This window comes from Carlito syrichta, unplaced genomic scaffold, assembly GCF_000164805.1.
Source record: "Carlito syrichta isolate Samal-C Ts95f unplaced genomic scaffold, Tarsius_syrichta-2.0.1 Scaffold230041, whole genome shotgun sequence".
NCBI lineage: Eukaryota > Metazoa > Chordata > Mammalia > Primates > Tarsiidae > Carlito > Carlito syrichta.
This window is the reverse complement of record NW_007174137.1, coordinates 179,706-182,170: the sequence shown is the minus strand read 5'-3', so window position 1 is coordinate 182,170 and position 2,465 is coordinate 179,706. Positions and strand designations below refer to the sequence as shown.

Below are 2,465 nucleotides of genomic sequence, written 5' to 3'. Positions count from 1 at the left end.
CCTGATTACTAGAACAATTGAGCAAATTTTCAGTCATTTTTTTGGCCATTTTTTTTCCTGTGAATTACCTATTTATATCTTTTGCATTTTTTCATTGGGCTATTGATACTTCTGTTTGTCAGTTATGTGGGCTACAAATATCTTCTCTCAGTCTGTGACTAGTTTTTCAGTTTGTTTATAGTTTCCTTTTGCACAAAAAGCTTCACTTACGATGTAGCAAATATAGCAGAATTCTTTTTTATAATTTATGCTTTTTGTATCTTCCGTAAATAAATCCTTTCTTACCTAAAGATATAATTCTATATTTTCCTCAAAAAGTTTTAAAGCACCTTATTTGATTTTTTTCCATAGAGATAGACAATGGTCTTAGCACCATTTATCTACTATCCATCCTGTTTTCCATTCATTTGTAATGTCACATTTCTCATTCTTTTTATTTTAATTTTTTTTAGAGACAAGCAAAGAAAAGCCCGTTTTATTTGCAGGACTGATCTTTGTAACTACCAAGGCCACTAAGTACAGACAAGGGCGGGGAGTCTTATTTCTTGGTCTCGTCCTCCTTGGACAGAGTCTTGACGCTCTCCTCCTTGGCCTGCAGGTGCTCTTCACCACGCTTGCGCGCTTCCTTGGTCTTCGCCCTTCAGGCCTCAGCCTGGTCTACCAGGAGCTTCTTTCTTGCGGGCCTTGTCTGCCTTCAGCTTGTGGATGTGTTCCATGAGGATCCGTTTGTTCTTGAACACATTCCCTTTCACCTTCAGGTACAGGCTGTGATGCATGTGGCGATCGCTCTTCTTCGATTCACGGTATCTCCTGAGCAGCCGGCGCTTTGACTGTCCCCTTTGGTTTACCTCTGCCCGTGTCCCTGCCCTTCTGGGGGGCCAGGGTGTTCTTCCTTCCGGCATCGAGGCCGGGAATGGACAGTCACTGGCTTGCTGGATGATCAGCCCATCTTTGATCAGTTTCCGGTTCTGCTGAGGAAATTGGCATTGGCGATTTCATTGGTCTCACCGGGGTCCAACCAGACCTTCCTTGTGCCACAGCGTAGGACGCTGGAGGCAAGCAAGCCTCTTCTGAAACCTGAGCATACTCATGGCTGCAGCCGCAGCAGCGAAAGGAAAGATCTCATTTATTATTGTCATATACGAGTGGGTCAGTTACTAGGCTCTTCATATTCCTTTGTTCTATGTATTCATCCTGCCCGAATGCTAATATCTTTATTATTATTTTATTAAAATTATTATTATTATTTAGTTTGAGTCTCACTCTAGGATATAGTGGCAGGATCACGGCTCACCACAGCCTCCATATCCTGGACTCAGGTAATTTTCCACCTCAGTCTCCCAAGTAGCTAGAACTACAGGTGTGCATAGAGACAAGGTCAAGCTATGTTGCCTAGGCTGGTCTTAAACTCCTGGGCTCAAGCAATTCTCCTGCCTTGGTGTCCCCAATTGCTAGGATTATAGGTGTGAGACACTGTGCCCGAACTCCTTTATATAATTCTTGATATCTGTTAGGTCAAGTTTACTATCCCAGTTCTTCAAATTGTCATAGTTATTTTTGGCCCTGTGATTTTGCATTAGTAGTTTTCTAATCCCATAAAAGAAGCTAAGGAGATTACTACTGGAATTATATTAGAATTAAAGATTAATCTGGGGTGCGTCACCAGAGTTTTCCCAAAAAACATATGAACAATATATGAATATCATTTTCCATTTATTTAGACCTTTTTTTCATGATCGCCAATAATTTTTTTACATAAGTCTTACACTCTGTATAACTACATAGCTGACTTTTTTGTTAATTGTTAGTGTCTTCATTTTTTGGAATGTTACTAACTTTTGTGTGTTGTTCAATTCTAATAACCTCTTTACAGAGTCTGTTGAATTCTCAATGTAGGTAATTATATAATAAACAAAAATAATGCTATCTCTTCCTTTGTAATTATTATTATTTGTGTAATTTCTTTCTTCCCGTAATCTTTTTTTGCTTTTTTTCTTTTTATTTCAATAGCCTTAGGGGTATAAATAGTTCTTGTAATAATTCTGAACATTGCATTGACCATTACCTACATTTCACTGTTTATTAGAAGCCATGAGAGCAAGTATCCTATTCTTATCCCTAACTTAATGAAAATGCTCACCACTTTCTTGTGGTTTTTGATAGATGACCTCAATCAGGCTAGGAATTTTGCTTTTCTATTTATAGTTTTCTTACAAGCATTTTTTTAAAAAATCAAGAGTGAGTTTTGGAATTTGTTCAGAGAATTTTCAACATTTATCTTTGCATGGTTTATTTTCTTCTTTAACTTGTTAATATAGCATTTTGGAGTAATAGATTTAATGAAGTTGAACTATCCTTGTATTCCTGAAAAATGCCTTAATTGGTTATGATGTATTTATTTATTTACTGCTAAATTTTGTTTAATATGTATTTTATTGAAGATTTTTGCATCTATTGTACCAATG

At 37.2% G+C, this 2,465-nt stretch overlaps 1 pseudogene across 1 annotated transcript; it reads right to left on the bottom strand.

Annotated features, from left to right (window-relative positions):
• Positions 1 to 538: 538 nt before the first annotated feature.
• LOC110595038 lies at positions 539 to 1,100 on the bottom strand (annotated as a pseudogene). Its single transcript, XR_002481578.1, has one exon. The product of XR_002481578.1 is annotated as a 60S ribosomal protein L19 pseudogene (transcript).
• Positions 1,101 to 2,465: the final 1,365 nt, after the last annotated feature.